Source organism: Symphalangus syndactylus, chromosome 6, assembly GCF_028878055.3.
Source record: "Symphalangus syndactylus isolate Jambi chromosome 6, NHGRI_mSymSyn1-v2.1_pri, whole genome shotgun sequence".
NCBI lineage: Eukaryota > Metazoa > Chordata > Mammalia > Primates > Hylobatidae > Symphalangus > Symphalangus syndactylus.
In genome coordinates, this window is record NC_072428.2 from 14,876,292 (window position 1) to 14,903,360 (window position 27,069).

At 35.6% G+C, this 27,069-nt stretch overlaps 1 long non-coding RNA gene across 2 annotated transcripts in view; it reads right to left on the reverse strand.

The window, feature by feature from the left end:
* Positions 1 to 411: 411 nt before the first annotated feature.
* LOC129484222 (uncharacterized) overlaps positions 412 to 27,069 on the reverse strand; it is an 86,887-nt gene continuing 60,229 nt past the window's right edge. The window contains exons 2-4 of one of the 2 annotated variants that reach the window (XR_008658378.2): positions 6,098 to 6,247; positions 2,525 to 2,593; positions 412 to 693 (exon numbers count right to left, since the gene is read on the reverse strand). This is a non-coding gene — a long non-coding RNA (uncharacterized lncRNA). Of the gene's footprint in view, positions 694 to 2,524; positions 2,594 to 6,097; positions 6,292 to 27,069 lie in introns of both variants that reach the window. The other variant, XR_008658377.1, reaches the window with a different exon arrangement.

The following is a 27,069-nucleotide window of genomic DNA, read 5'->3' on the forward strand; positions in this document are numbered from 1 at the left end:
GAGTCAGGATGTGAAGATCACAAGGCAAGAGAGGAAGCAAGAGAGGGAAGAGGTCCTAGGCTCTTTCTAACAACCAGCTCTTGAGGGAACTCTCACAGGACCTAACAGACCAAGAGTTCACTCATTCCTGCAAGAATGACACAAAGATGTTCATGAGGGATTTACCTGCTGACCCAAACACCTCTCATTAGGCTCCACCTCCCACACTGTGGGTCAAGTTTGAACATGAGGTTTAGAGGGTCAAATATCCAAACTATAGCAACCTTCTTCCCCAAATTGGTTAAAAAAGACAATTATAATGGAATGCTCATTCCTCTGCTCTCCTTGATGCCATTTCACTCCTTTCCCCACCTTGTCTCCGTTCTTTTTTTCTTCCCATGGAGGAGGAATGAGTTACCTGGATTGGTGGGGGACATCTGTTGGTTTTCATTTATCTGTTGTATTGGCCAAACCTGTTAAAATTGTGTGAGCACTGGAGATTTCTTGATTTTGTTTATTTCTACTCTGCAACAGGAAATGCATGATTCTTGATAAGTAGTATTTTCTCTTTGGAAACCCTTAGATGGGCTTCCCAAGATCTGAGCTTAAATAAATGGTTGGCAGGAAAGATTAGGAAATACTGTGTGCTAAGCCCTTTCTTCCAATTTAGCTTATTGATAAAGTTTGACTTCTGTGTCTGCTTCTCAATTGTTTCTAGAGGAAGAAAGAAGAGTGCAATCTAATTAGGCTCACTTAAAACCAAACCGAGACTGTTTGTTGTTGTATTAATAACACATGTAGATGCATATTTAAAATAATTTTCTATTTTATATAGTACATTGTTTTAATACATCTCTGCTCTGCAAATGTTCTTTTATGTTTTAGAATATTTTCATGGCATCATGCCTTTTTCTAGTTTTCTCATCTTTGAGTGGACTACCCTAGAACCAGTGCTCAAAAGCCAATACAGTGTTTATACTGCTTTTGACCTAGCTCATAGCTTCTGAACACTTCCTAAGATTTCCTCAAGGCTTACAAAAGGAAGACAGATTTAATAGAGCCAGCTGCCAATTTCCTGTCCCTTTTTCTTCATGGGGTTAGGCGATCATCTAGTATTTCTATTGACAGATCCTGTGTTGAACTTACGAATCATTTTGAAGTAGTCTTTTGTTCTTCTTGCAAGCATTGTGCATGAAAACCCCAAGCCTCTTAATTGGCCATGTTTCAAATGTGATTCTTGATTTTGACTTTCAATCCTTCAGACTTTAACACCCATAGTAAAATGGGACACTGCATGTCTCCCCTTAGCTGTGTTGTATCTTAAAGTTTTGTAATATTGGAAGGTGCAAAATGGGAGATTCTGATAGGAGTAAAAGAATGGAGAACTGTTCTCAAAATGTTCTGAATTGGCCAACAGGGTGACTATATCAGGCCTTCTGATTGAATGTAAAGGCCTTGAATTACAGGAGTAACTAAAACACTTCTTCTAATTCATTTCTGATTGCTGTGAGGCTCCACGGGCTTAGGTACTGAGCAAGGAAATGTTGGCAGCTCTTAATTTTGTATTATTGTAAAAAGCAACTAATGGCTTAATAATATTACAAACACAGCTAATAAGAGTGGTCAACTAGTCAAACATATTTGATGGCAATATATTTTACTTTAAAGCATGGCAGGTGTCTTATAGAGACACACACAAATAAATACTGGAAATGTAACAAAATTGACCTCTCAAGAATACTCTTAAGTGATTAGAAGGACTATTTTGATAAGCTTCTTATTTCGGGAGGATGTTGGTGACAACCCAAATTACATACGGAGAACAAGGACTGTTAAAACTTTCTGAGGTGACTAGGTATGGCCAGCTCCATGTTTATGATTTGTAGTGAGTTTGCACTTTTGGAACCTGAGCTGAGTTTCTCAGCATAATAAAAGAAAGCCTGAAAGCCATAAATAATGGTCTTTCTTTGTTAACCTCTCCTCATACTCCACATACCGTGTATCTTTTCCTATAAATAAATGTTAAAGTATTAATGGAATATAAGTTTAAAGGGTACCAGACTACTAGCCTACTTGGGGTACTAACATGGACTGAATCTTCAGTGACACTAGGACTCCATCCAAAGAAGGGTCCTATTAAAAGACAGTTTTTCCCTAAATACATTGTATGTCATAAAGCCCAAACACAACGTATACAGACTATTCAATTCTACAGAGTACAGATGGGTGGTAGGTAGCTAATGTTTGTTGAGTAAAGGAAGACAGATCAAGGAGTTTGAAGGCTGAGTTTAATGATTTCTTCTTTTTTTTTTATTAATTTCCAGGCAAAGAAGCCAACATAACACAGAGACTGAGACTCTGAGGAATGTGATATGGAGATGGAAAAATGGGGTAGGTCACTTTAAAGTCTCTCTTTCTCTGACATATTAGAAAAACTTGAAGTGCTAATGTTTGCCTAATAGTTTCTTGTTTTATAAAATAGGTAAGCCCTGGGCTGCATGGTAGCAATTTCTCTAGCAGACCCTAGCAGAAGAATCCATCTCACCCTTCTGAGATTTGTGATATCCAGCTTCCAACAGGCTATCTCTGAGGACCTCCATTTGAGATTATTGCACTAGAATCAAATGTGTGCAACAAGTTAGCTGGTTAGAAAGCCTGGTTATGGTTTTAATGACTGCTATGCTGAGGTCCTTCTTTGTTAGTCTTTATATCAACACCATGAGGTGAGCTGATTTAACACTACATATTATAGATGAGAACAAAATGTACCTAACGAAGTTAAATAACATATCTAAATTCAAATGATTAATAAAAGGCAAGGCTTGCAACTGAAACTTTTCTCTCCCTAAAGTGTGTCACTTGCAAAGACATTCCTGAATCTTCAATAAAAGAGTTTAGAAAAAGCATGTTTGCACTGAGAATTAGCTAATCTAAAATCAGACTCAGAAATGATTTTTAAAAGTTTATCAGGTTAATGAATTAAAAACTGTATTGTTTTATAAAAGAGAACGAACTCATAAAGGTAAAGAAAATATCTGTAACATTAAAATATAGACATAGGCTTATTCTCCACTTGAGAAAGAACTGCATTGATTTGTGATTTATCTGAAGAAAGTCTTATGCAGTTGGAGTTTGGGGGCACAACCTTAAGCTGCTCACTCCAGCAGTGCTTATTTAGCATATCCATTGAGTTCTCTCTTATTTTTCCTATGAAAAGCTCAAGGTGAAGTTCAAAGATACTTTTCTCTTTTTTTAAACAAAAAAGATGCCTCAAACATTATAATGAAGTGGAAAAAACAAGAGAATAGCAAACTATGAAATGTAGAAAAGGTCAAAGGGGTAAGAAGAGGTACTTCTGATTGAGGGTGTTAAATTTCAGTGAGAGTATATATAATCCAATTTATCTCTTTCACATATACTCTAACATCATGGCTATGCATTAATTGGGAATTTTAATTTCAATTTGTGCTGTGCCCCTATGCTGTCTTTGTTAATATTCCTTCCTTTTGCTTTTCCATTTTCTCTTTCCCGCCTTCTCTCTTTCTCCAGGGCCAACTAAAGTTACCTGTTGGAAGAGTATGAGATTGCCTTAATGATATATTTGATTTTAATATCTCCAAGGTGGCTGACCTCTTAACATGGTGCCTGGGTCTATAAATTAAGGGTCATAACTTCCAAGCCTTATAGTTTCTTTCCTAGTGCTATAGGCAAAGAAACACTCATATGCTGAGCATCATCTCAAAATCTTGGACTGCTTATCTACCCTAGGAAGAAGTAGTGAATTATGACTAGGGATGGTGCTCATTTGCAAAATCAGAACCCAATTATTTTCCTGAGAAGCTGGACATTGAAGTATTTGAGATGAACTGATTCCATCTTTTTACCTCTGAGGATCTTGCTGTTATCTATCAACTGCATTTCACAGATCTATATAATGCTCAGCTTCTGTATGAAGTACAGAATGACACAATTAAAGCTTAAAATCCCCTACTATAAGGAGAATAAGAGTGAGAGCAAGAAATTGAGAGAGGAGGAATGAAAGGAAGGAAGGAAGGAAGGAAGGAGGGAAGGAAGGAAGGAAGGAAAGAAGGAAGGAAAGAAGGAAGGAAGGAAAGAGAGAGTGGGGGTGGTAGTGTGTATTAGCAGAGGAGAGGATAGCTAAATCAAAATAATCTGGTTTTATTTTTTCAGGAGGCTTTTGAATTCATGTCTCACAATTTGTTTTCTCTGTTTTATAAAAATATTCTGAAATACCTCACTTATGTATCATTAATAAAAGTCTGACCCCAACTGCATATAAATTTGTATGAAGTTTCTGTCTTGCTTTATTTCTTGTCTATTTCTGCTTTAAAGGGAGATCCAAAGAACTCAGTGAATGCCCCCTTTATTTCTTTTCTGCATTTTAAAATTCAGCTTATATTATTGACACAGTAATGGGTTGCAAGCTGTTAACGTTTGAAAAAAATGTCAAAATGCAATCTTAAATAATAGCCATAAATGATAGAAAATCTCTTTCAGTAACATTTGTTATTACCCTAGGTGACACGAACTGTAGTGTTTTGCATTTATATATTTTGTTGTCTTGATAACATTTTCATACTGTTCTACTAAAATATAAGCCAAAAAGTTATTTTTGAAGCAAGGTATAAGCTATGATAGAAAGAAAGGAGAGGAGACGGATACAAGAAAAGAGAGAGATGGAGATAGAGGAAAGGAAAAGAAAAAAAGAAAGAAGGAAAGCACGAAAAGCAAGAACTCAATTTTTATCTGTGGTCTGTGTTTGCTCATCCAACCACCTTCTTAGGAAAATGCACACCTTCTATTTTTTGCAAAGGTTAAAGTCTACGAATAACTTTTCTGGGTCTCAACTGTGTAATTAAAAAAAAAAGTATGGGTCAGACCAGATGATTTCAGGATCTGAAATCTTATTCAAATGAGCAAATTGGTTCTAGTAGCCAGGTTTCTGCCATAATGGATATTGCGTAGCAACTATTCTTATAGTGAATTGTTAGTACATCAAATAGCAGGGTCAGGCTTGTCCACAAGATAAATTAGCCCTCTGGACTAATGTTTCTTTGGCTGTTAGGATATTTTCAACTTGTGTTAAATGTGCTAGAAGGCTTGAATGAGACCAGTTTAAACAAATAGGTTGCTTTTGAAATGTCAACACGTAAAAGCTAGAGTTACTATTTATCATTTAGAGTTCATAGTTGTTTCTACATAACTTCATTTTAAGAAATATATGCAATACTTTTCATCATGCTTCTGTCAATATTTCCACTAAGTTGATAAGCGATCTCTAGATATGATCATCTATAAGTCCTCTGAGACATTACCCAGAAACCATGATGCATCACTGATGTCCTTGTCACATGCCAGTCATCTTGCAGATGTTCAGCTGGCTTCAGCAACAATACTTAATGATAGCTAATAATTGTGTGCCATTTTCCTCTTAAGAAATGTCAATCTAATAGGAAATATTTCCCGGAACTCAGGGGAGCACACACTAGAATTTAGCTATAGTGCTCTGTGGCCCACATGTGAACAATGTCAGCCCAGCAATGTGCCTACCATGTAATGGGCAGTAAATATTTGTTGACAAGTGAATCAGTGATCTTTTCACATACTCCCAGATATTGTTTGAGATGTAGACAACTTTTAAAAGTACTAATCATACCTAACTAATCTCTATTCTAAAAACAGAATTTAACGAAGACCAATTCAATGAGGAATTTGTCCCAGGTCCGATTCAGCGTCACTTTGATCTATCTAGAAGTCACTCCTGGAAGAAACAGTTGTCTTACTTTACCATTTGATAAAATTTCACTTTCTCGGAAGAAACTGCAGATTCATGAGAAAAGTCAAGCACTTTTGTGGGTTTTTCTCTATCTATGCCATCCATCACTGTGGCTGCAGTGGAGCTCTCTCTATCTTCTGCTGCCACAGTGCTCAGCTGTTGTTCCCACCTGGCACCAGAAATGCAACTCAAAGAAAGAAACAGCAGAAGGGAAATAAAACAAGAACAAGAAGCTGGGATTGAAGCCAGATGAGGTGGAATGAGCAGAGGGGCTGAGAGAAATAGAATCTAAATTCTACATTACGCTTTGCCACAACCCACCTCTGAGAGTGTTGGCCCCATCTCTTTCATTATTCTTCTGCTTCTTGAAAAGGTTTTTATGATGAGGAAAATAGGAATGAGGAGAGAGGATCTAAAGTCTCGTTGCTTCAAAGCTTTAGCTGTCCAATATCTTCTAAGATTTCTGTGATTCTGAAATGTACACATTTAAAAATTTAGAGCCTGACGGACCAGCCCTGAAACAAGCAAAGCGGAAGGTAGAGCCAGTGAGCATAGGATATGCTGTCCACGTGTAGGGGGAAAGGAGAAAAAGCAGTTTCAGATATCCTTGCAGTAAACCAGTGCAGGTCAAAAAAGAAACAAAGACAGCCGTTTAAGACAGACTAATGATGTTACTACCATGATGAAGTAGAAATGATTATTATTTAGATTAGTGGCCATAGTTTTAAATGTACATATATATATATGTGCGTGCATGCATATGTACACATACACAAACATCAAATTGTACACACTAAAATAAGTGCATATTGTTATTAATTTCATTCTACTGCACTGATATATTTTTTCTAGTTCTTTTCCACATATATATGTATATGTAGAAAAAGTTATATAACTATATGTCATTAATTTTTAAAAATCAGATCAGATAGGTGTAGGGGTGTGTCCATAATCTCAGCACTTTGGGAAGCTGAACAGGCAATATCACTTGAGCTCAGGAATTTGAGACAGGCCAGGGCAACATAGTGAGACCCTATCTCTATAAAGAATTTAAAAAACTAGCTCGGTGTGGTTGCACATGCCTGTAGTTCTAGCTACTCAGGAGGCTGAGGTGTGAGGCTGGCTTGGGCCTGGGAGGTTGAGGCTCCAGAGAGACATGATTGTGCCCTGCACTCCAGCCTGAGCAACACAAAGGGATCGCATCTCAATAAAAAACAAGAAAAAAAAAAAAACTTAAAATATCAAGATCTATAAATTTGTAAAGGAGAGAGAAACTTTATTTCTTCTGAAGGATTACAGTCTACAAGGTGGCCATCCTGCAGGCTGGGGAGCAGCCTCTAGCCAAGATCAGAAACAGTTACTTTGAAGAAGAAAGGGTTGTAATAGGAATTTTATGCTGAACAGGTTGGCTAAACATACATACTCAACAGGTTACAGGAGAAGCTATGAATATTCATGAAGGTGGTCCTGACACATGCATATTGAACAAACATGCATGTAACATACAACCCATGTTACTTTCAGGTGTAGACTTAACATTTAAATGTATTACAATTAGGCCCTGTGTATTAGTCTGTTTTCACACTGCTACAAAGATACTACCTGAGACTGGGTAATTTCTAAACAAAAGGGGTTTAATTGACTCACAGTTTCACATGGCTGAGGAGGCTTCAAGAAACTTGCAATCACGGCAGAAGGCAAAGGAGAAGCGAGGCACATTATACATGGAGGCAGGAGAGAGAGATCACAGGGAAAATTGCCACTTTTAAAACTGTCATATCTCATGAGAACTCCCTCACTATCACCGGAACAGCATGGGGGAAACTGACCCCATGATCCAGTCACCTCCAACCAGGTCCCTCCCTCAACGTGTGGGATTACAATTTGAGAGGAGATTTGGGTGGGGACACAGAGCCAAAACATATCACCCTATATGCCACAACGTCATTTTAGGCCACAAAGGCATGCAAGTGCACAATCTCTATAAAATGGCCAGAACCAGTCCTTGGTTGGCGTCCTGTTTATCTGTAGGAAGTTACTGTAATCAGTCTTTTGTCCAATAAAAGCTGTAGTAGTGGCTGGTGGAGCAGGGACTGGGGGTCAGTTAGTGAACATCTGATGGAGCTGCAAATTGTTTTAATGTTGCTTATCTCAAGGCCAGTGTTTGTTTAGCTGCTAGAGAATAAGAAAGACCTTGTGGCAATTAGAACATGGTTTATTCTCTAAGTGTAGAGGATGTGTGACTTAATTTTTGCCTGTTATAATTTGGTATCCTATTGCCAAAATGTCTGGTTTATAATTTTGTATCTTATTGCAAAAAATAGCCGGTTCTGTTGGTTTTATGATCTTTATTCTAACATTAATTTTGGTCAGTTGTCCCTAAACCATAAAAGGAAGGGGTTATAATGAACCCCAACTGACCTCTCATCCCATATGGCTGGGAACTAGGTTTTTAAGGTTTTTTGGGGGTCCCCTTGGCCATAAGGAGTCCATTGAGTCAGCAATGACTTAGGATTTTATTTTTAGTTTACTATATATGTATATATGTGAGTGTGTGTAGATGTGTGTGTGTGTATGTACGTAGGTATGTAGGACAGAACCAGAAAAGTGTATATCTGTATACCAGAATGAAACATTTAGAAACAATTTTTAATCAACTATATTGAGATATAATCTGCATATAATGAAATTAAACAGGTTGAATATGTAGGTCAATGCCTTTTAAAAATGCAGACAGTTGTATAACCAGCACCGTAGTCAAGATGTAGAGAATTTTTATCCCCTGGAAAGTTCTCTTTCATCCCTCTGCAGCTGATCATTTCCATGCCACCTCTGACACAGAGAATCACTGATAAAATTTCTGATCAGGATAAATTAGGTTTTCCTGGTTTTGAACTTAATAGAGATAGAATGTTTTGTTATCACATTTTTTTCACAACAATATCTAAGATTCATTCATGTTATTCAGTTTCAATCATTTTTGTTTCTGCATAGTTGTTGTCATATGAATATACCATATAATATGTCATGTGGATATACCACAATTTGCTTGATGGACAATTAGAGATATTTAAACTTTCAAGAAAGAAACCCATATAACAAATATATGGGTATGGGTGTGTGTGTGTGTGTGTGTGTGTGTATATATATATAACACTCTATATATATATATAACACTCCTCCTAAAAATATACATACTTCACCAAAAGTAGGGAGGAATTATTAATAGTAAATGCAAAGATGTAGGCTCCAATAATAGAGGAGATGGTTAAAAATACTTCTCAAAATCATGCTGAAGGTTAGCAAAAACCTGGAGAGAATACAGAGCTTCAAAAGGGACTCTAAAACAAACAGGAAAATACGTATTTCCCCATTCAATTGCCTTGACATCTTTGTTGAAAGTTAGTTGAATTAATATGTGTGGGTTTATTTCTTCTTTCCCTTTTCTGTAGTATTGATCTATATGTGTATTTGTATGAATACCAAATGTCTTGATTACTACAGCTTTTAAGAGTAATACTTGACTCCAGGTACAGTAAGTCCTCCAACTTTGTTCCTCTTAAAGTTGGTTTATTTATTCTGAACTATACATTTTTACATAAAATTTAGAATCAGTTTGCCAATTTCTATTTATTATTTTATTTTATTTTATTTTATTTTTTGAGGCGGAGTCTTGCTCTGTCGCCCAGGCTGGAGTGCAGTAGCACGATCTCGGCTCACTGCAAGCCCCGCCTCCCAGGTTCACGCCATTCTCCTGCCTCAGCCTCCGGAGTAGCTGGGACTACTGGGGCCCGCCACCACGCCCGGCTAATTTTTTTTTTGTATTTTTAGTAGAGACGGGGTTTCACCATGTTAGCCAGGATGGTCTCGATCTCCTGACCTCGTGATCCGCCCGCCTCGGCCTCTCAAAGTGCTGGGGTTACAGGCGTGAGCAACCGCGCCCAGCCAGTTTGGCAGTTTCTATAAAAACTCCTGATGGAATTGGAATTGGAATTTTGTTGGGTCTTTCAAGCCATACCCATGTTACATCATTTTATTTAGTTAGATCTTCTTTATCTCAGTGAACTTTTATAATTTTAAGTGTAGAAATCTTAGACATTTTTGGTAGATTTATTCCCAGGTATTTTACATGTTTTTTAAAAAGTTTTTCAATGTTCTGTAGTCCATATATGTGTGTGTGTGTGTGTGTGTGTGTGTGTGTGAATACAATTACTTTTTTTATATTAACTTTTCTTCTTATGAACTTGCTAAATTTGCTTATTAGTTCTAATAATTGTTTTATAGATTCCTTGGGATTTTCTATGTAAACAATTAGATTATCTTATTTTATAGAAATAGTTTTGCTTATTTCTTTTCAATCTGATTATTTATTTAAATGATAAAATCAGGAATTCTCACCTTACTTCCAATCTCAAAGGCAAACATTTCAGTCATTTATCATTAAGTATAGTGTTGACTGTAGTTTTTTTTCCAGGTGCTTTTTGTCAGTTTGAGGAATTCCTGGTTTGATGCATTTTTAAAATCATGATAATTGTTGAACTTTCGCAAACAATTTTTATGCACTTATTGAAATGATAATTGTTTCTTCTTTATTCCATTGATAGGCTACATTACAGAACTAATTTTTAATGTTGAACTAACCTTTCATAAACCTTAATTGCTTATGATGTATTGTCCTATATATTATTGGATTAAATGTTAACATTTTAAATTATTTTTCCATCTAAATTTGTGAAGAATATGGATTTGTAATTTTTATATGTCTTTGTCATGCTTTGAAAATATGTAATTTCTTCTCTGAGTGCTTGATAGAGCTCACTAGTTAAAATTATATGAGGCTAGTGTTTTGGGAGAAAAGGGCTTGATAATAACTTCACTTTAAAAATAAATAAAGGACTATTTAGATAGTTTTTCATTCATTTAAAAATGAGGTTTTCTTTTATGTCATGAAACATAGTTACAATAGTTGTTTAAATTCGTCATCTGATAGTTTATCTAATTTTTGGGGGGGTTGGTATTCGTTAATGGTCTTAGCTTTAGAAAATCAGATCCCTATTTCTCTGAATGATTAATAATTTTGGATCATGCCCTGGATATTGTGAAGATTATGCTGTGCAGATCTGGGGTCTTGTCATATGCCTCTGTACAACGTAGAAGTTTTTGTTTCTCAGCCTGATTAGGTTTAGACAGCAAATCATTTCTCGCACTCTGGGTGACAGTTCAAATCTCAGTTCAGTTATCTAAGCCACTGTTAACACTGGTTGGGTTCTGTCCCATGTGCAGGTCAGCAGTTAAACAAAGTGTTCTGCCCGCAGAGGTCGCATTTCTTCTCATTCTTCTAATCAGAAACTTGAGTCGTTTATCAGACAGTTGGAATGCCAGGACACTGTGTTACTCTGGACTGGGGTTCACATTCAGGGCAAAGCCAGGAGAGAAAAAATGAGTAGGAAATTTTAATTTATGTGGATTACGTCTTTGAGTTCTTAATTTCCCTCACAGTCCATCTGCTTGTACTTATTTTCCTAGTCCTAGGCAGTTGTTATTGTTTTAATTTTTTTTATTTTGTCCATAATTTTTAGCTGTAGTTAGTGAGAGGGTTGGGCAGTAGTGGGCTCACAGTGCCGTAACCGAACTGCATCTCCACACCTTAGCCATCATTGTTTTTGAATATTGTTTTCATATTAAGCAATTGTAGAGCAAAGCTTAATCACATATATGATTATATTTATGAATATTTTCTTGTAAGTAGGTTATCACATGTCTCAGTGGAATGACAGTTTATTCCTTCAATTTTCAGTTCTTAGAACTTTTATGTTTACAACCCTGGATAGAACTCTTAGCACAATGTTGACTAGAGATAGTGATAACAATATCCTTATCTGATTCCAAGATCTAAAGGTAATGCTTTAAAATGTTTATGATTGGGCCATTTCCATTTATGAAGTTAAAAATATTCTCTTTCATTATTTGTTTATTAAGAATTATTTTAATTTAAATTTTAAATGGGTATTAATCATTTTTCTGAATCTATTGACATGACCAAATATATTTGTCTCTTTTAAATTGATACTTTGGTGAATGACATTATACAATTTCTAATTAAAAGCCAAAATTTGTACACACACACACAAACACACACACACACACACACACACACACGTAGATATTGATATAATTTTATTCCATAGCTGAATTTTGCTGGGCAATATTTTATTTAAGATTTCATGTTGGCCGGGTGCAGTGGCTCACCCCTGTAATCTCAGAGCTTTGGGAGGCCAGGCGGGCGGATCACGAGGAGGTCAAGAGATCAAGACCATCCTGGCAAACATGGTGAAATCTCGTCTCTAAAAATACAAAAACTAGCTGGGCGTGGTGGCGTGTGCTTGTAGCTCTGGCTACTTAGGAGGCTGAGGCAGGAGAATCACTTGAACCTGGGAAGCGGAGGTTGCAGTGAGCCCAGATCATGCCACTGCATTCCCGCCTGGTGACAGAGCGAGATTCCATCTCAAAAAAAAAAAAAAGAAGAAGATTTCATGTCAATTTTTAGTGGGTGTTGTTGGTCTATAATTTTTTTACCATGTTATTATTGTCTTACATTACAATTAAGATTATTGTAATATTAGGAAGGAATTTTGAGAATATTCCTACTTTTTTATTCTCTGGAAATCTTTATATAAAATTGAAGATATATTTTTATCAAATGTTTGCTAAAACCCAACAGTGAAATAATATGAAATTGTTGTTACAATAGTTTATTTTTTCTCCCACTGATTAAACATATGTTAAATTTCTAAGCTTTACATCCTTTTTAATTAAAATTTTCTTTTAGATTTAAGGAGTACATGTACAGATTTGTTAACTGAGTATATTGCATGATGCTGAAGTTTGGTGTACCAATGATTCCATCACCCAGGTATTGAGCATAGTACCTAATACCTTTGAAAACCTTGTTCTCCTCCTTCTCCACCCCCTCTAATAGTCCCCAGTTCCTATCACTGCCATCTTTATGTCCATGAGTACCCAATGTTTAGCTCCCACTTATGAGTGAGAATATGCAATATTTGGTTTTCTGTTCCTGCATTCATTTGCCTAGGATAATGGCCTCCAGTTTTATGTGTGTTGCTGCAAAATAAATGATTTTGTTCTTTTTTATGGCTGCATAGAATTCCACATGTACCTTATGTACCACATGTTCTTCATTTAGTCCACTCTCGAGGGTCAACTAGGTTGATTCCGTGTCTTTGCTGTGGTGAATAGGGCTGCAGTGAACATGGGAGTGCATGTATCTTATTGTTAAAATGATTTATTTGTTTTTGAATATATGCCTAGTAATTGGATTGCTGGATCGAACAGTAGTGAAGCATGATATTTTTCTTGACTGCTTCGCAGAACGCGCGACAGGGGTGCCTCATTTACTCAGCCTGCCCCTCTCTAACCCTCGCGGGAGGGAGCATGTGAGTGAAAGACTGCAGGAACTGGAGCGAGCACTTTTGGGCTCTGGGAGGGACAAACTGCATTTACTCGGTTTGCCACACTCATCCCCTTGTGGGAGGGAGCAAGTAAGTGAGCCAGCACAGGATCCAGCTGGCTACTTTGAGGCAGCGGCAGGAGCAAACTCCATGCCGGCCCTATGGTAGCATCCAGCTTGGGATGCCTGAGACCCCCCAAACATCAGAGGGCATGTTACAGTGCTCTTTTAGCTCGGCCATCCGTGGATGGCTTAAGTGTTAAGCTCGGTGGTCCCTTTGCCTTGTCATGTGGCGCAGCTGCCCTCTGCCATCGAGGGCAAAGGGCCAGTGTGATAGCCTTTTTTGGGGTATCCACACTCATGGCTCCCAAGCTCTTGTCTAGTGTCCAGGAAAAATTATGTTGCATGAACGAATTGAAGGATGGTGAATGTGGAGGATTTTATTGAACAATGAAAGTGGCTCTTAGTGAGAAGGGGAAAGGGAAAGGGCATGGAAGGGCAGGTGTTATCTTTCCCTCAAGTCTGGTGGTCTCCAGCGGGACTCTTCTCCGAAGTCAAGCCATCAAGCCATCCCTCTGAAGTCAAGTCGCTTCTCTCCAATGTCCAGCCACTTCTCCGCTCCTCTCCAATTGAGTCTAAGGGTCTTTATAGGAACAGGATGGGTGTTCAGGTGGTCCATGGGTAGTTTAGAAAAAGGCAACAGTCGACTGGGAAAACAGGGATACAAGTTCTCACTTTGGGTCGCAGGTTTCAGGCTTTTTGACTTGAAGGTGGGACTGTCAGGGACCTGCCACCACCTAACTAGAATTTCTCTGCCTCCTGCCTCTGTTGTATCAGTAGTTCTAAATTCTTTGAAAAATCTCCAAACTGCTTTTCACAAGGGCTGAATGAATTTATATTCCCACCAGCAGTGTATAAGCATTCCCTTTTCTCCACAGCCTCACCAGCATCTGCTGTTTGTTGACATTTTAATAATAGCCATTCTGACTATTGTAAGAGGGTAACTCATGGTGGTTTTGATTTGTATTTTCCTCATGATTAGTAATGTAAAACATTTTTTCTTATATTTGTTGGTTGCTTGTAAGTCTTCTTTTGATAAATGTCTGTTCATGTTTTTTGCCCATTTTTAAATGGAGTTATTTGGTTTTTGCTTGTTAAGTTGTTTAAGTTTTTTATAGATTCTGGATATTAGACCTTTGTCAGATGTGTAGTTAGTGAATATTTTCTCTCACTTCTTAATTTAAATACTCCTTTATCTTTATAAAGGCTGTCTGTTTACTCTGCTGAGAGTTTATTTTACTTCGCCAAAGCTCTTTAGTTTAATTAGGTCCCCGTTGTCAATTTTTGTTTTTGTTGCAATTGCTTTTGAGAGCTTAGTCATAAATTCTTTCCCAAGGTTGATGTCTACAATAGTATTTCTTAGGTTTTCTTCTAGAATTCTTATAGTTTGAGGTCTCACATTTAAGAGCTTCATAGGCTCACATAAGCCTTTTTAAAAATAAATTTGACGTTTCTTTTTTCTTAGCTATCGTAGATGTCATCCAAGTTTCCAAATTTACTGGCAAAAATGTTAGCATAGTCTTTTGTGAGTTTAAAAAAAATCACAGCAGTTTCTGCAATTTTGTCCCTTTTTCATGTATTATTATTTATATGCATTATCTGTTTTTCTCTTGATCATGGTTAACAAAGATTTGTCTATTTTTATCAGCTTCAAATAATCATCAATAAATTTATTATTACCTTCTTTTGTATCTTTATTTTGGTATCTACCATGCTTTTTTTCTATTTTATTTTGGTTGCTTGTTTTTCTTTTCTAGCTTCTGCTGTTGCATTCATACCTCAATAATTTTGGCTTTTTCAAATATAAGTATTACTGTGAAAGGACTGTAAATTCAGTTTTAGCAGCTCTTCACAAATTTGCAATGAAGAAATTATTTTATTGTTTACTTAATTTCCATTATAAGCTCATTGTTAACTATATATTATTAACAATTATGACTTAATTTCTAGCTTATGTCTTATGTTTAGTTATGTTTCTGACAATGATATCCAATCATAATTATGTTATGTTCAGAGGACATTGAGTGTAGAATAAAAATTGCTTGGAAGCAATCTGAATTTTTGCTTAAGAAGAAAAAATATTCTTAAACTGTTGTATACAGGGCTCAGTATATGTCTTTGAGATAAGCTACTACATTCCTACAAGGTTTATCAATTATTCAAAGAAAAGTGTTAAACTTTCTGAAGTTTATGAAAGATTTATATATTGTCTTGCAATTCTGGCAGGTTTTTTGCCTTATATACTTGGTTCCTAAATCAGTAGCTGCTTATGATAGTCAAATTTTAAATTTCGATTTGAACCTCTTTCGTTCAAACAATATTATTTTTTACCTTAAAGTTTACTTTTTCTCATATCAGTATAGACACTCCATATTAATTGCCTGTGGCCTTTTTTCCATTTTTGTTTAATTTAAATACTCCTTTCTCTTTATGCTAAAGTGTGGCTGTAATAGCCATATAGGTAGACTTTAAAAATCTAATCTGATGAACTCTTTTAAATAATCTTATTAATACATAAAATATATATAATACCATATCTGATTGATACTTATTGTAATTACTGATAATTTTGATTTATTTATAGTCATTTTATTTTATTTATCCTGCTTTTCATTTTTCTTTATTCCTGCCTCTTGCCTTGTATTGAGTTGAGATTTATAATTAATTTTTCTTCTCATTCCATAAATTTAAAAGTTACACACACTTATTTGTGTTTATTATTTTAAAAATTTCTTTGACTATATGAATGTGAGCATGGTAATTTAATTTAACAAAGTCTATTACATTTTGTTACTCTACTTCAAAATAATATAGTGAACATCTAAGCTTCAATCTTCTTATTATCTTTATTTTTACTATATTTGGTCAAGATTTCAGGTATTTTATAATAATTTTTACTCCTAAATTAGACTGTATTGCTATAGTTTTATACAGTCATATACCTAATATCTGGGGTCATTTTTTTGCTTAATTCTCCAGTCACATTTTAGTTAGGAAATACAATCTAGATTAAGAATTATTTTCTCTCAGCAACTGGAAAATGTAATTTTACATTAAATTTCAAGTTCTTCACTTGATGAATCTGCACTGGTATAATTGTTTTGATTTATTTATAATAAGATTTTTCTCATTGCATCTGAAAGCTTCTCTTTGTTTTTGGGTTTTGAAATTGTACTGCAATAAATCTTTTATGGATTGTTTTCATTTTAAGTACTTTAAGTTTTTTATGCTTTGTCAATTAGAAGAAATGTGACTTTTATAAATTCTGGAAATTTTTCTTCTGTATTTTTCCTTCCTTTTTAAAGGCATTTATTTATTTATCTTTATTGACACATAAAGTTGTACATCTTTTTTGTGCACAACGTGATATTTTGACATATGTATATATATTGAAATGACTAAATTGAGCTAATTATCGTATTCATTACTTCACGTAGTTGCTTTTATTTTGGTAAGAACACTTAAAATCTGTCAGCAATTTTCAAGAGTACATACAATATATTGTTATTTAGTATAGTAACCATGTTGTACAATAGAGCTCTTGAATTTATTCCTTTTATGTACCTGGAATTTTGTATACTTTGACCAATATCATTCTAATAGCTTTCCCCAGCCCCTAGATCCTGGTAACTTCTGTTCTACCATCTACTTCTATGAGTTCAATAGTTATAAGTTGAGTCATGCGGAATTTGTCTCTCTGTGCCTAGTCTTTATTCACTTAACATAATATCCTCCAGGTTTATCCATGTCATAACTAATGACAGGATTTCTTTCTTTTTGAGGCTGAATAGTATTCCATATTATCTTTTCTCATTCATCCACTGAAGGACACTTAGGTTGATTCCATATTTTGGCTGTTATAAATATCAACGGGTGTGTCGATATCTCTTGGATGTACTGATTTCATTTCTAGAAAAATAAGTAAATGAATAAAAGAATCCTATTTATAATAGCTACAAAAACTATAATACTTAGGATAAATTTAGCCAAAGACTTACCAGACCTGTACATTAACAACCATAAAAAATAGAAAAAATAAATTGAAGATATAAATATTCATTCCATGTTTAGTGATTATAAGAATTAATGTGTTAAAATGTTTATGCTAATCAAAGCAATCTATAGGTTCAATGTAACCTCTATCAGACTAACAATGACATTTTTCATAGAAAGAGAAAAAATAATTTTAAAATTTATGTGGAACCACAGATGAACCCAAATAACCATACAATCTTGAACAGAAAGAACAAAACTGGAAGTATCACACTACCTGACTTCCAAATTTAATACAAAGCTATAGTAATCAAAACAGCATGGTACTGGCATCAAAACAGACACATAGACCAATGGCATGGAAAGCCCAGAAATAAACCCACGTATTTACAGTCCATTGATTTTTGACAAAGGTACTGAGAATACACAGTGGAGTAAGGACAGTCTCTTTCATGAATGATGCTGGACAACTGGATATCCATATTAAAAAGTAATAAAATTAAAATCTTATATTATACCACATATGAAAATATACTTAAAATGAATTAAAGACTTATATGTAAGATTTGAAACTGGAAACCAACTAGAAGAAAACATAGAGGGAAGCTCCATGACATTGTTCTGAGCAATGATTTTTTTTGGATATAAATCCAAAAGCACAGACAACAAAAGTAAAAATAGACAAAGGGGATTGCATCAAATTAAAAAAACAATGTAACCACTGAATGCATGCATTGTATTTTCAGCAAGTACACAGAGGAAGAAGTATTTACAAGTTGTGTCGTTTTGGGTGTATTATTTAAGCGTTTTACACAATAGTTTTTTTTTTTAGTTTTGTGGAACCTTTTTTTTTTTTTTTTTTTTTTTTTGAGATGGAGTCTCTCTGTCACCCAGGCTGGAGTGCAGTGGTGCGTTCTCGGCTCACTGCAAGCTCCGCCCCCCGGGGTTCATGCGATTCTCCTGCCTCAGCCTCCTGAGTAGCTGGGACTACAGGCGCCCACCACCATGCCCAGCTAATTTTTTGTATTTTTAGTACAGACGGGGTTCCACCATGTTAGCCAGGATGGTCTCGATCTCCTGACCTTGTGATTGGCCAGCATCAGCCTCCCAAAGTGCTGGGATTACAGGCTTGAGCAACTGCGCCCAGCTTACACAATAGTTTTCTTATCAGTGAGAATGGACGATCATAACAAGCACATGGGGATTTCAAAAAGTGCTTGAAGATGTTTTTAAAGCAATGAGTTTTGTACCTGGTACTTTGAAAACAGCGAAAAATGGGATTTAGTTTTGGGTTATAACAAAAATTGTCATGGAAAATCTGCCTGGAGATGCAGATAAATGGATCTACGTGAGAAAGATAAGTAGGAGTTTCCCAGAGAGTGAGAAAACATGGAAGGGAGAATCTCATTCCAAAAGGAGGAAAGCGGTAGCTGATAAAGAGTTCATATTCATTGAACACTTACAATGTGTCAGGCACTATAGCAGGGGTCAGTAAACTACCATCTGGTGCCAAATCCAGCCTGTTTGCTGCCTGCTTTTGTAAACAGTCTTTATTGCAGCACAGCTATAACCAATTGTATGTGTATTGTCTATGACTGTTTTCACACTACAATAGCAGTTAGAGTTGTAACAGAGACCATATGTCCTTTATTACAGACAAAAATATTTATTATCTAGCCCGTTACAGTAAAAGTTTGCTGATCCTTGCACTGTATTAAGGAATACATGTAAATTTTCTCATTTAATTATCTTTCGGTATCAAGGGAAATGAAAGGGTGCGGTCAGTTGAAGAAAGGCAATTATTTGAAATTGGTATAGTACCAGGGCACAGAGATGAAGAGTATGTGGTAAAGAATAAAAATTGAGACAAGAAAGGTAAATTACAGATAGTGCTTAAATATTTCATTCACTAATATTTGAAAATAATGACAAGGAATGTGTAAGACCAGGTGGGTCAGATAAAGTATAATTTTCTAAAAATATGTGCACAGCTACCTGCTTCAGTGGCAAAGAAAAGACCTTATTCAATTATTTCCCCCCGTTACAAATTACTTTCTCTTCACACATTTGCTGTTTGTGTATCACCCCTTTTTACTGCTTGCTTAGTCAGTATGTGTCTCTCATTCCTAAGAATCTGTTTACAAAAAAAAAAACCTTCTTCGTTCTTGCCAATACTTTCTTCAACACCCATCCTACTCCCTCATCCATCTTCAGGATTTATATGTGTGGGTTATTTTTTTTTTTCCTTTATGCCCTATGTTTAGGTCTTACATGAGCTTCTCGATTTTCCAACAGCCACATCCTACACAAACTCTGACTCTCCTTCCAACCTATCTTGCCAAAATTTTTCTGAGCTTGTGAGTCAGTGTTTAAAATAACCTACAGGAACTGGGCTGTAATGATCTTAGGATATTTTACTCTCAGGAGAGTGTTACTGTTTCCTAAGATGGCAGACATACCTAAGTCAAAAATATCAATTCCAAGTCCCCAACACAAATGTTTGCATTGCAGTTCATTTCCAGGAAGGTGCAATGCACCTACCCCTAGGAGCTCCCATAACACAATCTTTAGCATAACTGTTGAATTCTCATGAGTGAGATGAAGTCAGTGTTTCAGATATATGAACTATACAGATCTAGAGGAGGAGAAAAAAGCAACATTGACTTAGTTAAGAAAGGCTTCCCAAAGAGGAGAAGCTGACATTGAAACTGGAACTGTGAAAAATGCATTATGGTCAAGTACAACTATAAGGATAATAACACATGGCAGAATATATAGCCTTTGGGACTAATCAAGAATGGTGACAGCATTGTATTCTATCAATTTAGTTCAATTAATGTTTATCTATTTTTTCATTCATTCATTCATTCATTATTTCATTTATACTATTTCCATTCAGCAATCATTTTAAGCACTATGCAAGTCAATGGAAATTTAGAGATAAAGAATTCATGGAGTTCAAAGCTTATCGTGGTCAACAAAGCATACACACATACACACACAAACACATATACACATATATAATTTATACACACACAATTACACAGCAAATTTATATACATATACAGTAATTGCATAATGGTGACAACTACCATTTACCAAACATTTTATGTTGTTTGTTGCCATTCTCGTAACCCAGTAAATTTGATATTCACGTAGCCACAGAGGTTCATAAAGGTTAGCCAAATTGCTCAAGGAAACACAGCTTGTAAGTGGCAAAGCTGAAATTTTAACCTAAGTTTGTCTGTATCTAGAGCTGGCCACGTATTTTTCCTCTATGTTGTTTTGCCTCTTTGAGAGATGTGGAAATTGCAACAACTTGAAACATATCCAAAGAATAGAGTTAGCAAAGAAGAGATGACCAGCAATAGATGTTGCCAGACAAGACAGTGAAGTGGTTGATAGGAAAATATTTAGCAAGATTTCTTAAGAACTCATAGTCATTTTGGAGAGAAAACACCTCCTGCATGAATCAATTAAAGAACAGGCCCTTCTTTCATTTAGAATATTTTGCAATTTAACATTTGAAGCTATGGGCTCCTCAAGCAAATGCTTTTTCCACTGGTTTTTAATCCCTGTCCTGGTTCTCTTCACTATATAATAGGAAGGTTGACCAGAGACATCTTCTGGCCAGGTTCTCCATGTACCTTAGATTGGGGTTAATATGGGATAACTGAATTTGACTATATTAAATTAAGAGCCCAGAGTGACTTACATTTCAATCTTTTCCAGTCTGAATTCCAGGCAGGCACTATGGTCTGTTAATCTGTTCACGGAGTTCCACCATATAAGTAGCAAAAGAATGCTGAGAATAAGTTTAAAATCAAAATGAATTGAACTCAGGGATTTAGGTGTACATTGGCATTTTTTTTAATGAGCTGAAGCCCTGAATAATGAAATCTGCTTCATGTTGCACCAAAGTTTTTAATGTTAGTGACATTCTTAGAAGCTATGAAGTTTTTGACATTTTAGGAGCTTCCACATTAGTCTGAGCCAATGTACCTCAAACTTCAATGTGCATACAAATCACCTGGGGATCTTGTTAAAATGCTGCTTCTGATTCTGTAGGCCTGAGATTCTGCATTTCTAACCAGATGGTGCCCACATTGCTGATTAGCAGAGCTCATTTAACTAGCAGAGGTGAAGATATTGAAATAACAAGACATAAATATGGGTGGAACATGGTATTCTAGTCATCTTGCTTGCTTTTTGTCTTGGAATATATAGTATTTATATATATATATATATAATATAATATATATATAGTGAAATTTATATAATATACAGAATATATCAACCATGAAAGGAACGTAATACGTTGCCCAAAGCAGATTCTATTGTACTTCAGGATGCAATGAGGAAATACAGAGCTGGCCAAGAAATATTCCATACTCATGGTAGTGCCTCTGCACTATCTGCAGTGAGAACCAGTTTTCTTCCCATTCTGTCTTAGACCAATAGTTAATAAAATATATAAATCACTAGAAAAAGATACAAAAATAAGTATAAAATATAGTTTTAAACTTATTTTTGAAATGCTACATTCAGGGTTTGAAAAGAAAAATTAATTAATGTTTTTTAGGTCTGAAAAGAAAAAAATTAACATTTTTAAATTTCAAGAGTCATAAAATTTTCCTAATTTCATATAAAAGTTTTACAATGCTAACTCTCAATTTCTATAACTATTTCCTCAGAGACTGGCCCAATATGCTGACCACACTATGAGCAGCATGGTTCTTGTAATGAGTAGTTCAGTAGGATACACAAATAAGTACATTTACCACAGGATTGCATATGACACGGTACAATGCTCTGCACACCACAAATACTTAGTAACAACCTGTTAACTGCTCACTGATGATTTTGGTTCCTTTTCATCTGAGTGATATTAAAATATTTTTATATTCTACATTTCCTTTCTGTTTAGATTCCTTTAGTTTGCTCCCTTTGGCTTTTTGTCTTAAAAATGCATCTAAACACCTTCACCGTTACTGAATACAGAAAGAAATATAAGGTGAAGGATTATCCGTCTTGTGTGAGGTGATTACAGCAGAAAAGAACTATTATTTTAATAGGGTTTGACAGCTTCAGCAGAGAGTTGTCTGATGGTGACAAAGTGAGGAAGATATTTTTTTCCAGTCATGGAATAGAGATAAATATATTTAAGTGATATGGGAGCAGGAATGTGATGATTTCAATGACTCTATCAGGGTCATTATGACTAATAAAAAATTAGTCATAAAAGAACGTGTGTCATGTTTTCCAATATTGGAGAAATAAACAGTGAAAATATAGGTAGCGTGATATGAGTGAAAAATAAGAACCCATTTTAATATAGACTGGCCAGAAGAGATTAAAATGCCATATTTGATGGTATTACCTTTTTCATCGTAAGAAACCTGGAGGGTGGGTAAAGAGATTGAATGTGTCTCATAATACAATATAGTTGTTGTCTTTCAAACTCATGATCAGAATCAAAAGGAAGCAGTAAATAAGAGCATTGATTGGAGATAATTCTGGAGAAGATATCTTTATAAACTGTGAATTAGAAAAGGTGAAACATACCTGCTGATTTGAACATTTGCCTCCAAAACACCTTTCCTGCTCTGTGTACCAGTGTACATTCTCTTCAGTGGAAATAAAGTCTGACATATTTGGATTGAGTATTTAATTATTGTGATACTGGGTGTTCTTAACTGTGCCTCCCCACTGCAGTATTAATACAAGATGGGAATAAAGAAACTACTCTTTCCCTTCCTTTACAGAGACCTCTTATCCAAAGGGGTCATTGGAACCTGCTGGAGATAGTTTTTTCACAATCCTCTTCATTTCATTTTCTGTTAGTCTTTGAGAAAAGTGAATATATCACAATTTAGAAAATCGAGTGACACATTCAGAAATGACAACTCTGTACTTGGTTATGCCAAGACGATTCTCCAGATAATCTTCAAGAAGTAAAGACTTAAGATGTCATCAAAAAACAAGGACTGGACCAGGAGCAGTGGCTCATGCCTGTGGCTCCCAGCACTTTGGGAGGCCAAGGCAGGCAGATCATGAGGACAAAAAATCAAGACCATCCTGGCCAATATGGTGAAACCCTGTCTCTACTAAAAATAAAAAAATTAGCTGGGCATGGTGGCACATGCCTGTAGTCCCAGCTACTCAGGAGGCTGAGGCAAAAGAATTGCTTGATCCTGGGAGTTGGAGGTTGCAGTGAGCGGAGATCACACCACTGCACTGGGAAACAGAGTGAGACTCTGTCACAAACAAACATACAAACAAACAAAAAACCACAAGGACTGGCTTTGAATATCCTCTTGTTTTATTTCAAAATGTGACATCTTCATTCATATTTCTTGGCTTTCTGGGATCTCACATGATTTTCACAGGAATTCTCACTGTAAGAATTCCTTTTCAGATAACTAAATCTCTGTTATTGTTTATTGTTTACATGTTAAATAATATCAGTTTATTGTAGCTTATTTCCTGGATACACTTTCATTAGACAAATAATGAATGGGTTTTTAATTTCTCTTTGACATTCTTTCCTGTGGCCAGGTAAAGGATGCTGGACCACCAAGACATGGACAGCCAGTTTGGGAGAATCTAATTTCTTCATTATTTTTTCTTAATACTACTTGTTTGATGGAATCTGATAATGGAATATACTTTTTGGCATGACCTATATACCATTTATAGGTTTGTACAAAAGAGCAGTTTTTGCCATTGAAAGTAATGGCATATTACTTTTGCCATTGAAAGTAATAGCAAAAACCGCAATTACTTTATCCTGATGTATCTTTATGCCAAATAAGTTTCATGGTTAAAAGTACTGAAGTCAATCAAATTCCGGTTCTACCCTTTACCAGCCATGAGAACTTAGGAATGCCTTTTTAGCTTTTCTGAACTTCAGTTTTCTCATCTTTGAGATGATTGTAATTACCAAATTTATATCACAGAGTTTTCCTGAGTGTTAAATGAAACATAACCTTTTAAATCCTTACCACAGAATCTGGAATATATAAACAACAAATAGTAGCAACTATTTGTGAGCCTTTATTTACATATTTACAAAATTCATATGAGGTAGATGACATTAACTCTCTTTTATCTATAAGGAAATAGGCTAAGAAAGGTTAAATAATTTTGACATCACACAGCATGTTAATCCAAACTATTAAAACAATCAGAGGTATTGTCTTTCCTCTGCACTACTCAGAAAATACCTTTTCCTATGCAATACTGTAGGTGGGTACTTCTAGCATCCAGCAGTATCTTTGGGCCTGAATACCACCTATTCCTCTCACACCTATTCTATTGTTTATTTCCTGGATGTAGGAGCTAATGTTTATTAATCCACTAGTCACAGACCTGTGGATTTATATACATAATTCTGATTTTAGCTATTTCATATCTAAAGTGTATGGAATAAAAATGTGAATTTCACTTCTACTGAGTGTATGCAATAATATTATCTTTTAAATTTTCAGCAAATTTTTAAGCCTGTGAACCACAGGGATATCCGACATGATGGAACTCTGAAAATAAATATACACGTTTTTCTTTTGCCCTCCACAGCTTCCACCACAGTTGGGGATTGCCACGATCCCCAAACGGTGGCCAGATAGTGGTACAATGTGACTTTCTTGGAGTAATCATATCCCTAAATCCGGATCAAATAAGAGACTAAGGGAACCCAATAGTTCAGATCCACAATCTTCCCATAATGATCTCCTAGAATTAGGTTGTTGTAATAAATAGAAATGATTGACCATATAGCATCTGTAAAGCCAAATAGGACAAGCTGACTAAAGCTAAAATGTCAAGAGAAGCTTCCAGTTTGGAAATCAAGGATTAGAACAAAGCCCAAAGGGGTTGGAATTTTCAATAAACAGAAATAAGTCCTTAATCTACATGCAAGGGCATTTGTTCTATCAGGACCGGTGTAAGGCAATCCAGAGAGTTCAAGACCAAAACACTGGAAAACAAATAATGTCTACTTCCTTCTGGGGAGGGTTTGTTTGGCAGCTGCTCACCCGTCTATGATTCCTCTTGGGTTTATATAGCTGTAGGTTGCCTCTTAAAAGTACAAATGAGGTCTTTTGGTAGCTGTCAATCCAGAGTAATATAAAGTTCTATTTATGGTAGCACTAAAAGAGGAGACAGTGACTATATATTTAACAAAATGTTAGATGTTGGAACCTAATAAATTATCTCCCCCCAAATCTATCTCAACGCCAATTCACCAAGAGAACTTGGATTGCTATTATGAGTTCAGAGGCCCCTGTTGCTCTTCTTCACAGCAAGAGTATATGACTTTCTCAAACCTGACTTAATGATACCAATTTCAGGTAACTACTGGAAGTCAACATTGTTCCAAGCAGTAAATCTTAAAAATCAACTGTACAGACTCTAGTCTATATTTTCTGAGTTCACTCCAGGCTCTGCAATTTACTAACTCTGGCCATCGGCAAATTATTTAATTATGTTAATCTCTATATATTTAAAATAGGAATTGTAAGACTGTATGCCTCAGATGACTGTTGTCAGAAGATGAAATGAGATAAAGCACATTAAATGTTCCAAATGATGATTGTCATCATTAATAGTGTGAGAGAAAAATAAAGTATTCAAAACTGATGGATGCATCAGGAGCTGGCAAGAAACTAAGAGGCCAGGCAGTCCTCTGAAAATTATATGACAGCAAAATTTTCTGATGTAAGAGTACAAGGCAATCTCACATGAAATGGGTAAATAATGCAATGATAATTTCTTTAAACAATTTATCCTGAGAAAGACATTAAATTATAAAAAAAGCATTCCTTTAAAAAATGTATCCAAAGTGAGAAATTGACAAGAATCAGAAGCAGAATGTCAAAAGAAAGGGAGCTACTGTCTGTTGCCCAACAATGAGCAAAGAACCAGTTTAAAACTTATTTGATCCTCCCATAAATACAAATAAGGCAATTGTTTAAAATGAGAGATTAAGAAAATATTTTTTAAATATAGGAGTCATTCAAATTTAAAACATCCCTCTTTTGGCCACCAACAACTGGAATTTCCAATGGCGTACATATTCTAATAGTAACTCAATTCAATAAGCCTCTTCATTGAGCCTGGGAAATAATTTTCCAGGTTTACAATAAGTTTTTACCATATGAGCAAGAGTGTGTAAAGGGTGACAGTGGTATGGGATGGGTATAGCTAGGAGGGGCAGGTGACACAGGATAAGGAAAAATAGATGAAGGCATACTTGATTCAGGATTTCTTTCATTTTTAGAAGCTTCTGATTTTTTCCCCCAATTTTTAATTTGGCATTGATATCTCTTATAGTTTCTAGTTCAGATTCTTAGTCTTTTAGATACCTCAAGATAACAAATTAAAGTAGAAGTTCCTTTCAGACTGTTTAATCTTTCCATTTAGCTGCTCAAATTGTCCAGGAAGGAAAACAAGTTTTGGGAAATCAAAAGATCCCAGTTCGTCACTGTAATTACAGATCACTTCCAGTGATGTTTGTCCATTGAGAAAGAAATTTACAAGATGAAGTACTATAACTTTTGTGCATGAAACCAGCAGAGGTTCCAGAAGAGGCTGACTCACCACTTATACCCTTAGAAGTAAAAGTCCCCGTGAGTACTCCCCCAAAGGGGAGAAATCATTTTGTTGATAACTGGCAACAAAGGACCCTCAATAAAGTCCTGACCTCAACAAAGGTGGGAGGGAAATAGGAGGACTCACTAACAAGGTCTAGGGCATCTGGGAGGTGATGGAA